The sequence below is a fragment of the Myiozetetes cayanensis genome, unplaced genomic scaffold (assembly GCF_022539395.1).
Source record: "Myiozetetes cayanensis isolate MyiCay16 unplaced genomic scaffold, myiCay2020 scf1, whole genome shotgun sequence".
In the NCBI taxonomy this organism is placed as follows: Eukaryota; Metazoa; Chordata; class Aves; order Passeriformes; family Tyrannidae; genus Myiozetetes; species Myiozetetes cayanensis.
In genome coordinates, this window is record NW_026086604.1 from 73,992,981 (window position 1) to 74,007,224 (window position 14,244).

The window sequence follows — 14,244 nt, forward strand, 5'->3', positions numbered from 1 at the left end:
TAAACATGATTCCTTTGGGCTTTAGAGGCTATGTATCCAGTGATCTCTTCACAAAGGAGTCCTCCTATAACTTGGTAAATGATTTAGCACAAGCCCAAGGTCCAGTGACTCTGGGTGAAACATGAAACAGTGCTGTAATTTGCTGTCTCAGTCTGCATAACTTTGTATTTAAAAATAAACAAAACCACAAGCAAACAAACAAAAATAAAACCAAAACAAAACCCAAACAAACAAAAACCCAACAAACCTATTAAGTCAGTGTCCTTACAGCCACAGACAGCAAAATCCAAAGCTAGTTCTCAAACCACATTCTCTCCTAGCTGGTGCTGTGCCAGCTGAGTAGCAAGCCCTTAAAATCCCAGGCAGGCTCCCTGTCCCTTTCCTAGGAGGCTGTGCTGCTCTTCTTCATCATTCAGCTTGTCGCTGGCTGGTCTGCTGATGCTGCACGTGGCCTCCTGCCAGCTGCTGGTTGGTCAAGGAGCAGGGTTCCACATGTGCACAGTGGGACCAAGCCAGTGTTGGCTTTGGGAGGGGTGTGTAAAGGGCTGCAGCATGTCTTGCATTTACATCCAGATATTCCTCTGAGCGCACTGGTGACTTACGCAAGAGATGGATACTGAAATGAGGTTTACCAGGCCTTTCTTCCAAGAGGATTTTTATTCCTTCAAGTAGATAATGTATTTCTACCAAAAATAAAAATAAAAACCTGGTGAGTAGCCATGGTTGATTCATAAAAGTGGTAGCTTTTTACCTGAAGTAGTAATAGGAATCTCTTGTGCCTTAACAACAGTCCTTTAAACTCCATAGATTACTGCAGCTGACCAAAAGATGTCTTCTAATTATTAACTACAATGCAGTTTACTCTGCATTTTAATAGCAAAAGGTCTTTCCTTGCTATAGCAGGTCAGTTTCTGAAATGATACTGTGTATTCTTTTCCGGTTTAAGCTTTCTTATGAGACCCATCACAGAAAAGGTAGGAAATCATTTTACTGTGTGTCCCTTAGTATAGGTAACTGCTTGCTTCCCCTGTAAAACGTCAATGCTATAACCATTAGCAGCGTCACTGCACCATTTCCCCCCTAGTGTTACCGCAGTAAACATTTCCATAATAGGTATCCCGAAAGCTCTCTAGGGAAGAAAAGTATGTATTGTAATGTGGGAGGGTTTCCTTTGGTTGCTTTCAGCGCTGTTAACAGCATGTCCTTGCCATGCTCTGATTAATTGCCCTGCTTTTATCATGATTAGCACATTTACCATTTGGCTGGCCAGCTGTCAAGCTAAGCTCAGTCACAGCAGACAAGCACTAAATGCCTTTGTGATTTTACAGCTCTAACTGATCGTCTCAAGATATGAGGCCAAGTCTTCCAGCCTTGCTTATTCAGGGCACAAAATATCTCATCCTCATGCAACTAATGGTACTAGCTTAATTAACCTAACTTAAAGAGGCCATTCACAAAAGTAGAATTGAATAAATTTTCTTGTTTTTAAATAACAAACTGTATGCAATTTAGATAGCAGGCTTGCATATGCATCCAATATTCAATTACATCTGGATCTAGAGGAGAAAACACCTATCAGATAAATTGGGTATCACTTTGCCTACTTCTGAAATGCAAGAGGAATTGGGGACACAGGGGAAGGGGGAGCAGTTTTTCTTACAGGTCTTTGCATTGCTATTTATCACTGCACTCTCACAATGGAGAACGCAGACACTGCTGCCATCCAGAAGCATCATTTGAAAAAACACAGAACTTACCCTTCCCTTTTCTTGGCGATGGGGAATGAATTCTCTGTCTTACCTGAGATGATCCTGCTGTGATTTGAGAAAGTCTAAATCTACCGGTTCCAGTCCCTGTATTATGCAGAAGCTCGGCACATATATACTTCCTTTTACTTTATGGACCACCTCACCTGGTGCTGCTTCTCCGTGGTTTTTGTCACTGCCAATAACAACAGAATTCTTCTTTTCAGGCAAAATGACTGTAGAATATGTAATTATCGAGGTTAGATTCTTTTTCAGATTTCAGGGATAAACAGATGTGAGCATAGACACTGGGAGCCCAGTCCAGGTTTCATAAGGAACCTCTTAGTCATCAGGTAACTCAATCTGCTTGCAGACTGCTGAGCCTAGCTTGGATTCAGAAATAATGTCACTGAAGGGAGCTCCTCTGTGGAAAACTACCCATTCTCCTGTCATCTGTAGCAAACCTCACATCTACACTACCTAGAGTTCAAATGTCTCTTTGAAACACTTGCTTTATGGGGGCAGGGAAGGAAGGCTGCAGCACATCATTTAGCACATTGTCATCTGTTGCTGTCTACTAGTTTGTCTCTTCCTCTACTGAAATGTGGGCTCTATTGGGCGAGCTGGTCTCTGACCCACGTGCGTGAAAGAAGAACAGATTTTCAATACCAGAGAAGTAATTACAGTCTAGGTCTAATAATTCCAAGTTCTAAAGATTTAATGTATGTTGGTTGAAACAGCCTAAAAAGAGTAGTATAGTTGATGTAGCACAAGTATTTCACTGTCCCAAAGTAGCTGGTATACAGATGGTTCGAGTTTCACAATTATTGTTTGGTAAAACTTGTTAAGAACCAAGCTCATTTCAACAGAGGCAACGGATGTTTTCTCTGATTAGAGAGAGATGACTGACATGGTTTTTACTCAGTAAGCCACATGTGAGCCTTTTCTGGGTTAAATAAGCCAGAGTTGAGCCCTGGTTGTCACTATTGAAAGTCACTTTTTTTTTTTCTTTTTTGTACATGCCACCATTCAGGGTTTTTGGTCTTTTAGCCTCCTTCAGAAATGATGGCCAGCCATTAGTGGTGGATCTGCAGTGCACACAGAGGGAAACTTTCATGAGATGTTTCTGCTCTTCATTTTTCATGGGCAGAGTCTGGCTCCGAGCTCAGGTTCCTACAAGTGGATTTTTGTATTTCTTGGTCCTCTTTAAACAAAACTTGCACTTAAATATAATGTGATTTAATGAATGCTCTCTAGAAAAATAAAACTTTTCCTTTGTAGTATTTTCCTCTTCTGCTTTAATTTATCCTTTAAACAGCAGTATGCAATTCACTGCCATTAATCCGTGGACTTTATAGTGCAGCATAGGACAAATGACTGCTCACAATAGGTATAGTTATCCTCTTTTCCAGATACCATCAAGGCAGATTAATCTAACTTACAGATGCCACCAAAAAAAAAGATTAGACCATAAATGTGAATGGATTGCCCAGAAAAGCTGTAGATGCCCCAACCCGGGCAGTGTTCAAAGCCAGGTTGGATGGCTCTCTGAGCAAGCTAGTGAAAGGTGTCGTGTCCCTGTCCATGGCAAGGGTGTTGGAACTAGATGATCTTTAAGGTCCCTTCCAACCCAAGCTATTCTATGATATTTTTTTTATACAAGTGGAAAAAAATTATAGCATGCTTCTGCACTGTGTGTTATACCATTCTCTGTGTTCTGGGTTAAAATAGCATTATTGCTTGCTTTTGTATAACAGCAGCATCTCCGGCTTTAATTTTGCAGAGGAAACTTCTCCATCACTGCTGATGCTGAGATAGTAGGTACAACATAAGTCCAAGACTAATAGCCCAGAGCAAACGTGAAAGGTTGCATAGAGGAGCCAAAGTGCTAATGTTTCTATGATTAATAATCACCTACTGCCTGTTCCACTTTACCAAATGCTACTGAAAATAATGATGTACCTTCAGCATAATGAATTTCCCTCAGCTCATCTGAAAATCTCTTTATCTGCGTATTTTGGCTGTCTTCCAGTTTGGCTGACTATAACTGTTTCGTCATTGTGAAATCACTTGGGAATTTGATTTGAATGGGACAAAAGGAAAAAACAAAAATCAGAAAGAGCAAATGACAGCTCATTTTGAAAGTGACTTCATGTAAGCAGATGTCCCAAGCTGGCAAAAGCTAAAATGATACAGGGTCTAAAGTATCTTTGTAAAATCTTTTGTTCAGAAATATGCCTTTCTTTTTTAAGGGAAGGCTCTATAAAAATTTTTAGGGTTTTCTCCTTACCAAATCCATCCTCAAAATCTTGATCACTGGCTTTATATTTTCTTTTTAAATTTCCTTCTTAACCAAAATTATTGCATTTGAATGTGTGCATTAGAACCAGAATTTCAATACACATGTGTGTTACTATTAAATCTATATTACTGAATCTGGTTATGTTTTTCTACACTGTATCTTTATTTATCAAATTATCTGTGTCCAAGCCAGCATAAAATTCTGGATTAGTATTTAGTACAAGTTTAGTATTATCCCAGAAATTTTGAGTGAGGATGCTGCTATATAACATTACGTTACTCTAAGTTAGGCTTTAAAAGGCCCTGATTGAGAGCAGAAGCTCCTTGTGGTATGCTATGTATGCAGAGAGAGGAAGCTGTATATTAAAATAAAAAGATCTAAGAATCTAAATTCTGACTACATAAAAGGTGAGAGGGATCTGGCGCAGAGGAGCAAAGTGAATGAAAAGTCCTCACTAAAACCAGGATGAAAGCCTAATTTCCTGTTTGCCACTGCCCCTTTCCACCAATAACTGTTTTTTCTGTGCTAACTTGGCCACTTACCCACTCAACTGAAGAGACTTTCGGACCTTATCTGTATTTTCTTCAACTGGTTGATTCACACTGTCAAATTGCTGGCCTGTGCATGGAGAGAGTGAGGGAATATTTGGGCATCCTTAGGCCTGAAGTCACTAGTGGGGTAAGAAAGCAGTCTGTCCATCGCCAAGGAGCTCAGTATGTCCTTCCTTGCAGAGCATGCCTGTCTCTGGCTGATGGCAGTGATCGCATCAGATCCAGCAACACCCTGGGGACTGGGCTTTGCATGCAGTCCATCTCCTGAGGAACATCATCCTCACAAGCTGTTTTTGAGTCCCCAGAGTGCAAAAGTGAATGGATGCAGCACTGAAGCCATCACAGCTCACTGCTGCTGCTGAAGGGCGGCTCATAACAATGGGTCTGGGTAGGGGAGGGAAATTCTATCTCCAAGAAATCAGGTTACAAGTAACTTTCCTTTTTCCTTCTGATGGGGCCACTACATTTTTCCATATGTGGGGCAAGATGAACAAGGTGTGCTGATGAGAAGGGAGAGGCAGAACTGAGAGACACAGAAGAAGAACAAAGCCTGTTCAGCTGAATTGTGCAGGGGGTGGTCATGTTTTTAGTGGTTACAGGGGCACAGCTGCTGGCTTCTGATGGTTTTTGTAGGGCACAATGTGTCTCAGCTCTTGAGGTTGCTGTGGCATGAGTAGAGTCCATGTCAGCTGAGAAAATGGGACAATGCTGACATGCAGTTCCCTAACTACAGCATTTAGCCCATCTAGGGGGTGCTTGGGAAGAGACTGTCTGACCCCTTCCGCTTCCACCAACAGCACAAGAGCTGAGTGTGAGTTTAGGGTTCTCCTACCATTACCTTTCAATAAGTGAAGCATGGGGTGTCTGGGGCTTTGCTTGAGTGATGGGTTAGAAACTGCCACAGAAAGCATGAGAATTTGTGAAAAGCACAGGAAAACTAATTAATCTTTATGAATGACTGGAAGTGGTGGATGGGTCGTTAGGGGCTGTTACTTGCAGAGACTGTGTTTCATTGTTTAAAAAGTGTTTTAATTGAAAAACAAAATGAAACCCACTGTTCTCCACTGGATTAAATGGGGGTTTTATTAAATATGTAACACCCACATTAATATCCTAAGAAGGTGGTAAACATTTGATGTGAGGGTAAATATAGAACAGGCCTCTCAGAAACTCTTGTTTCATGGATAAATGCCAAGTTGTCATTAGCAGCAAAGTGGGATGGGGATAAATTACCATAATGTCTGGGAGTGAATGATAGCCCAGATGTGTTTAGTGGGAACAAATGTCCCACTCCAGTGTGCGCTGAGTGTAGCTGCAAATGTATTGCTCATATCAACCCATGTACAGAGACTTTCTGTTTCAAAGTGCAAATGCTCATTCTAAAGTTCTGCCTGGGATGAGAGACAGCAAAGTCTAACAAGTAACACCACCCAGATGGAGCCAGTCTGTGCCCAGATGATAAATTTCCTTGTCTTGGGAGATCAGTAGATCAGGGACCTATTGCACAAAACATATTATATTAAAATTATTTGTGACTTTTTTATATTTAATTGCTTTCTTTATGTAAGACATGAAAGAGTTTTATTCAGGGATGCTCCTGGATAGGAGAAATGCAGCTGACACTGAATTTCTGTCCCTGCCCCAGACTCTTGCTACTATTTGTTCTGACCAGTTGCATTAGAAAAACCAAATCCAAGTGTGTCTGTGCATCTACACAGAGGAGTTCATACGTTTGTGCCTGATGTTAAAACTGTTCTTCTTATTCAGGTTACTGTGCAGTGTATGGGTTGTGGTGGGCAGGAGGGAGGATGATTGCCTGTTTGTCAAGCCCTGACCACAGCTCTCTGGCTGACCCTAGGGGAAGGAAGGGACACCTTCCTCAGGGGCAGCTCTGCTGACAGGGATGTATGAAATGAAGAGGGGCTGAGACCTGCTGCAGGCATGCCAGCAGGGACTTACCAGAGGCCTCTGCCTGCAGCAGAGAGCAAAGCCAAAGCCAGCCTCAGCAATGACAGTGCCTTCTGAGGCTTCCGAGGCTTCCAAGGCTTCCACAGACTAAGTCGGTTCCCAGGCAGCTGAGCTGAGAGGCAGTGCTGCCAGCTGAAGCCTCACTGCACAGGCATGGCAATGGGAAACATCACTTACATTCAGTTTGTCTTCTACAGCAGAGTTCAGTTTTCCTCTCTTCAAAGACTTAGCTGCTCCAGCTCAACATTTTGAATTCTAGCACAATTTGGATGAGGCACATGTGGTTGCTTTGATATACTCCCTTAGGAAAAAAAAAAAGTTTCCTGGCTTTGGTTGCATTTTTCCCGTCATTTTTTTCAAGTAGGAGACATTCATTAACTGAAATTAATTAATTTGAATTTTTTTCAAAACTGGTGGGGCAAAAGTTAAAAATAAGGGAAGGCAGAAGTACTCTTTCCTCAAGAACTAGTGGTCAGGCCTAGAAAATAGGACTCTTGGATTAATTATTCAACATAGTTTTTGCTTTCAGAAGTTTGGCTGATCTTTTCCAGCGTTGTGTGTAAGACAAAGTGAGGTTTTGGGCTGGGAAGGAGCAGTGGACGCTGAAGGAAGTTCTCTGGGTCACTATGCCATCATTGTCCAAGCCCCTTTCTTTCACCGTAAGTCTTGCTCCTGTGGTGACTTCTGTGCCGTTTCTGGTCTCTGACCATGGCTGATCCTGAATTCTGGCATTCAGATGGACTTGCCAGCATGGACCTGATTCAGTATGATCTGCTTGGTCTAGTGTTAAAACAAGTTGTGTGGATGGCTCCAGCAAGCTGATTCCCGCTGAAAATGTAATTTAATGAGGCTTTTACAAATTTCAGCCAGCTGATTTGCCTTTTGTCCGTCAGAGGAAGCCCACTGCTTCTGAACTAAGGGAGCAAATAGTGACAAGTCAGAGTCAAATTCAGAGTTTGTATATGAGGAGACTCCAGGAGAAGGGATAGCTTTGGTCTGATAGGAGAACTCTTTAAGTAGGGGGCTGTTCATGGATTTCTTGCCTGCAGGATAGTTGACTGGCCGCAGCAGGAGGAAATTATGCTAATGAATCCTATTTTTCTATTATCTGCAGGTGATCTTTGAAAGGTGTTTATGCTTTTCAGGGGCCCATCTCCTAGTGTTTCCTTTTCTTTTTCTTTTTTGCTGTGTGACTGGTTTTAATGTATGCATCACCTTTAATACAGACTGTGGTTGCACTCTGCAGTGTGTTATAAATATCTCTTCATAAAATCAGTATCCACCTAGCAAATTTCTGAATGGGAAAAGAACCAAAACCTCTTTTCTGATTTTAATACATAAAATGCAAATATTAATGTTTTTTAAAGATTTTTGTGTGTGTGTGTCCTCTTTAAGGTATTAAATTCTGTCCTGAACACTGCTTTATCTGTTCTTCTACAACAGGTATTTCTAGGAACTGGTAACTCACTAGGGATTTTTGAAAGTGTTGTGAGATTCATGAATATTAATTTTTTCCCATAAGGCAAAAATAAAAAGCTTAAATGATTTTAAGAGCATCTCCATTTCTTTTCAGAGAGCAGTTAATATTTTTGAATAATTTGAAAATTTTCATATTCCTTAGGGCGTAAGGAACAGACTCACCGATTTGACAGATAATAAACTGTTTTAGAATTCATCCCACTAGAAATCTTCAGTTCTTTTTAAAACACCTGTAAAGTTTTCAGAAGGGGAAGTATGCTTCGCAGTATAGCAGCACCTGCTTGTGTTGTCCCGTACCGCTGTATGGAGATTGGAGGCAGATTTCAGTACTTGTGATCATTCCATGGATATGTCATTTACAGAATAAAGATGCAATAAACTAAGATATTCTGTAGTTAACAAACTCCAAAATATTATCATGCAACTAGTACGAAATGTCAACAACAAAATCACATATACCCTTTCCTCAAAGCTTCTGTTGCAGTGGAGAGTCCAAATTGCAAAGCAGTTCCTGAGGAGCCAACAGCAGTTTGCTTAGCAATCATGACGGTTCCGTGGTACTTTATGAAGGGACCAAAAAAATTCCTGTCAAAGTGCCGTGGCTTGGTCTGGAGTGTCATCAGGCTGGTAGAGTTCAATAAACGTGCTTCCTGATTCTTCACAGTGCTGTTTGAATTGCCGAATTGAATTTACACACCCGACCAGGTTAATACCCATGATGCCTAGTTTCAAAAGGAGAGTATGTGAAAAGTTTTGCTTTAAATATTACATTTATTTCTTTTAACAGTAAGTTGAATTTTAAATATAATTCCAAAGGAAAGAAATGAGAATCCAGGGAGCTATTCTGCAGAGCTCCCATCATATTAGCCTTCTGTTGTCAAGAAACTGTTTACAAAGCAGACTTACTTTGTTTCTATTGGTTTTCTTATTGATATTCAAAAGAATTGTTGAGTGTGTGTACTCCAGGAACCTCTGCTGAGTTTGACTCCCCAAACTATATATCTCTACTAGTAATCTATTTGTTATAAGGTTATTTGTTATAAGGTATGTTGGATGTTATGAGGTAAATCTCTTTGTTATAAGGTATGGGTTGTTTGGTTTGGTTCGGTTTTCTACTTTAAACATTTTTAAACCTTATATGTACAGTACTGACTGGAAATGTTTTTTCCTGGAGAGTCTTGAAAAACTGTGTTTCAGCACTTACAGTTTTGGGATAGTGATCTTCAGTTTAAACAACCAACATATTTCACTGAATCTGCAGAATTGGATTCCTCCTTGCTTTCAAGGTGATATGAAGGCATGGGCTGTTCCATGTACAGTTCTTGCTATTTCCACTGTGTCCCAGAACAGAAAGTCAAAAGTTGCCCTTACGCTGCTTGTAGTTTGTTGTTTTACTGTCAATAGGGACTTATGCAATGGAAATGGGAAAAGCCTGACTTTCCAGAGGTGGTGATGCAAGCTTTCAGCTTGTGCTACACCTTGATTCTCTCTGGCTTGTGGTTTTAATATTCAAACAGGATGGTGACTGTAATGCAGGTCTGACATGAGGTAAGGGCAGCAGCGTGGGGGGACCACATTACTGACCATGGCGTCAGGGTGAGGGAAGGGACTTACTTAAATGCCTCTGCGGAGTTCGGGGGGGGCAGAGCCTGGTGCTGCTTGGGGCCATGAACCTCCCTGTCTCCTGCTGGAAAGGCAGCATGGCAGGACACATGCAGGAAGATGTTTCTGGAGGGTGTCAAGGACAACATCTTGATACAAGGGCTGACTGGGCCATCTCATGGAGTCACACTGATGGATCTGCTGTCCTTCCAAGGAGGTGCCACCAAGGGAGGAGGTGACCCATGGCAGCCATGGTCCAGGAAATGAAGATCCTAAGGGGAGGGAGTGAGTAAGGGGGGGAGGGAGGAGCCTTGAAGAGCCCAGACATGGGGCACCAGGTGAGCAGCTGGAAGCTTGTCCAGGAAGTAGGCTGCTGAGTTCGCACAGGAGCAGCTCTGAAGGATGAAAGACATGAGGGGAACTGCTGATATGTTGGAAAACAACCAGGTGTATCAACAACCCAGCTCAGCTAAGCCAAGGACTCATGACCTCCCTGGAAAATGACCACCTAGAGGAGGCAGAAGACCCTGAGATTAGCTAAGTTGGTTAGAAAGTGGTGCTAATAACACAAAGGTCATGGGTTTGGTGACTATATGGGCCATCCACTTAACAGTTGGACTCAATGATTATTTTGGGTCCCTTCCAACTCAGAATATTCTGTGATCATTCTGAAAGGAGGACTTTAGAAATATTGCCCAGGCTTGCAGGGTTGGGGTTAGGAAAGCCAAATGTCAGCTGGAACCGGAAGGGATATCAAGGGCAAGACAAACCACTTCAGCCTCTGCGTGACCAGTTAAAGGCCAGACAAGAAGCTGTGTGCTCACTGCTTAGTGTGGTGAATGCTTTTGTGCCAGTGGACACAGAGAAGGCCAATGTCCCTAATGCCTTCTTTGTCTTCACCACCAAGTTCTTACATGCTTTGGTGCTTTGCAGTGCCCTGCGCTATCTGGGCAACCCAGTACAGGAAAGACATGAAGCAGCAGGAGCAAATTCAGTAGAAGCATTTGCTCTGTGATGGGAGACTGAGGGTTGCGATTTACTTTGGCCTTGGAGAAGAGATGGCTTCAGGGCAGCCTGCCAAGACCCCCTAAAAGGGGTTATCAAGAAGACGGAGTCACACACTTCCCAGGAGGGCTTCATGGGAGAATGAGAAATAGTGGATGTAAGCTGTAACAGGAAAAGAGGTGGGATAGAGGGAAATACTTTTTCACTCTGGGGACAGTCAAGAACTGGAGCTGGCTGCCCAGAGAGGCTGTGCAATTTCCATCCTTGGAGATTTTTAAAACCTGACAGCTTTAATTCCTGAGCAGCCTGGTCTGACCTCAGAGCTGACTCTGCAGCCTGGACTAGATGTCCTCCCATGGGTCCTTCCAACTCGAATTGTTGTCTGTGATTCATTCCATGAATATTTTAAAACTACCTTGAACTTCTAGCTAAATTTATTTCTGATCTACTTGTGTCCTTGAGTTCTTCTGCTGTCTTAGGCTTGTCCTTTGCCTAAAATAAATTTTATTCTGCAATGTATTAACTGGGAACAAAAACATTCACTCTCAACTTCTTTTGAGCAGAACAAGCCATGCTCTTCGAATTCTATGCACCCCTCACCTTCCCCAGTAGGGACTGGAATAGAGTCCTGCCTCCTTTTTCATCCTAATATCCCCTCTCTACACCTGCTCTAATTTGAATTCATCTTCTTGCATTTAGGTGATAACAGCACTACACAAATCCAAATACAAGGTCAATGAAGAAATGTTCATATCCTGCACTAGGCACTCTTACTACTGAAAATATTTTGCAGGACAACACAATTTCATTATTTTTTAACAACTGCACCTGCCCATACTAATCCTGTCACTGTTTATAATTTCCTGGTCTTGGTTTCTACATACAGAAATACATAAATGCAGACATATGCAAAATTATTGTGCCATAGAAATTAACGACGAGTAATCCTACTAATGAAAAGGCTTTTCTGATATTTCTCATAAACATTTCTCTTACTAGCAATTTTCATTACTCTTACTCGGACCATTTTTTTTGCCCTTAGAAGCTGTTAAGTGTTCTAGACCCAGGTGTCTTTCAAATATTTGTACTCAAAAATTTTGTCCTCTCTTAAATTGCATCTTTTGATCTTTTCTGGTGAGTCTTTTTTTTTCCCCAGCACCCTACTTATGTAAATGAAAAGATTTCTTTGCAACAAAACATTTTCATATAGTTTTAAAATTTTTTTTAGGATCCTGTGAAAGGACCACTGAAATGTTCTTTAAATCCCAGAGATCATAAGTACCTAAAATGTATGAAACATAAACTCTAAGTATATTGATCACAGAATACCCTATTATACTAGTATTAAAAGTGCTTTTTGAGATGCTAACTCTGATCTCAACTTGGTCAAGTGGAACTCTGGTCCTTCTGGGAAAGCAGACCTCATTTAAGTAGTAATAAAATAGTTCCTTGTGATATAGCAGGTTTCCCAAATCATCGTTTTGTCTGTTATTTCTCTATGAATTCCTTCTTTGGGAAATTGTTTAAAGATAATCTAGAACTGGGTTCTCATAGTTTCTGAAGGAGATTGCCTGTCGTATGCTGGTAATTTGCCACGCATGAGACAAACTGGCTTTTTTGAGATAACTTTTTGTTGTTCATGTCTTATGTACTGCTTTTCACATGAATTGTGAGAGCAGTAAGGCATCTGTAGATTTAGTAAGTCTAAATTAGAGCTTGTGAGACTATAACAGAGAATGCTGAGTTCTGTGTGGAGTTCACTGGAAAAATGTTTATGAATATATAAGGAGCTTTTAGTGCCACTGCTTAAATTATTTCTATCTCCCTTCCGAGTGTTGTTACAGAGGCCTCCTGTGTCTGATCTTTGCACGGAAGCCTCTTATAAAGGGAAGGCATGCACTGATTGCAGCACCGTCCTGTTGATCCATGACAGGGAATTTTCCAGCCTCAGCACTCCATCTCCTGCACAAAATAAAATTCTTCAGCCATTGGATAAAGTTATTTTGTAGCAGGGAGATGTTTACCTGTGTAATGGGTGTAGCTGGCTGGGAAGGCAGGTGGGGATGGGAGGTGGAGGGATGACCTCTGTGAGGACAGCCTGGGACTATGCCAGACACAGCCTATTCCAAGCAGAGATTTCCCTGTGATCCTGGAGAGATCCTGATGCAGCAGCCCATGGAGAGGACCATGCTGGAGCAGACATCCACACTGAAGCCCCTGAATGACACACCACAGCAAGTGGGCATGCCCTGAAGGAACTGTTGCCCATGGAGAGCCCATGCTGGAGGAGCTTCATACTGACTGACTGCAGCCCCTGGAGAGGCCCCAGGCTGGAGCAGAGAGGTGTGGGGAGGAGCAAGGAGCAGCAAAGAGGAGCTGTTATAGACAGACTGCAGACCCCTGTTCCTCATTCCCCTGTACTGCTCAGTGGGGAGGAGGTAGAGGAGTTGGGAGTGAATAGAGGAAGCTGAGCCTGGGAAGAAGAGAGGTGGATGAAAGTAAGGTGTTTTAAGTCTTATCTTTGTTTCTCACCATCCGTTTTGTTTTTAATTAGGAATAAATGAAAGTAATTTCCCCCATGCTGTCTCTTTTTTTTGCTTAAGCCAATAATTGGTAAGTGATGCACTTGTCTTTGTCTTGACCTACAGGTTTTTTCATCTTGTTTCCCCCCTCTCTTCTGTTGAGAAGGGGGAGAGAGAAACTGGATGGGGATCTAACAGCCAGACAAGGTCAACCCACCACTCCATCCTTGACCCAGTTCTCTTCAACATTTTTATTAACAACTTGGACCCAGGACTCGAAGGAATACTAAGGAAGTTTGCAAATGACACTAAATTGGGAGGAGCTGTTGATTCACTTAAGGGCAGAGCGGCCCTGCAGAGAGACCTCAACAAATTAGAGAGATGGGCAGTCAACAACCCATGAAGTTTAACCAGGGCAAGTTCTGCATTCTGCATCTGGGATGGGCAGCCCTGCATGTGTGGTACAGACTGGGGAATGAGAGGCTGAAAAGCAGCACTTTGGAAAGGGACCTGCAGTGCCCTGGCAGCCAGGAGGACCAACCTCGTCCTGGGGGGCATCAGGCAAAGCATCACCAGCCAGTCGAGGGAGGAGATTGTCCCACTCTGCTCTGCACTGGGGTGGCCTCACCCTGAACACTGTGTGCAGTTTTGGGCACCGCAATGTAAGAAAGATATGAACGCTATTGGAGAGAATCCAAAGAAGGACCACAAGGATGGTGAAGGGTCTGGAAGGGAAGCTGTATGAAGAGTGGCTGAGGTCACTTGGTCTGTTCAGCCTGGAGAAGAGGAGACTGAGCAGAGACCTCACCACAGTGTACAGCTTCCTCATGAGCGGAAGAAGAGGGGCAGGCACTGATCTCTTCACTCTCATGGCCAGTGACAGGACTCAAGGGAATGACACAAAGCTGAGTCAGGGGAGGTTTAGGCTGGATATGAGGAAAAGGTTTTTCACCCAGAGGGTGGTTGGGCACTGGAACAGGCTCCTCAGGGAAGTGGTCACAGCACCATGCCTGTCTAAGGTCAGAAAGTATTTGGACAAAACTTTCAGGTACAAGGTGTGATTTCTGGGG